The sequence below is a fragment of the Alligator sinensis genome, unplaced genomic scaffold (assembly GCF_000455745.1).
Source record: "Alligator sinensis unplaced genomic scaffold, ASM45574v1 scaffold104_1, whole genome shotgun sequence".
NCBI lineage: Eukaryota > Metazoa > Chordata > Crocodylia > Alligatoridae > Alligator > Alligator sinensis.
In genome coordinates, this window is record NW_005841867.1 from 2,897,939 (window position 1) to 2,898,163 (window position 225).

Here is a 225-nt window from a genome sequence, read left to right on the forward strand (position 1 = left end):
CTTCCAGGGGCACTTTGCAGCTTCAGCGGCGCTGGGCTCGGCGCCGGCAGGACGGTGCGAGCCCCCGCGCGAGTGCTGCTACCCGGACCTTTGCCCGGGGCGCGGCAGCAGCAGGGCGGAGCTGGCTCGGCAGCACGGCGCTGCGCGGGGGAGGGGAGGAGAGGAGGAGGAGGAGGCGGCGGCCGCGGGCGGGCGCGGGTGTGCACCTGAGCGCGGCCGGCAGCA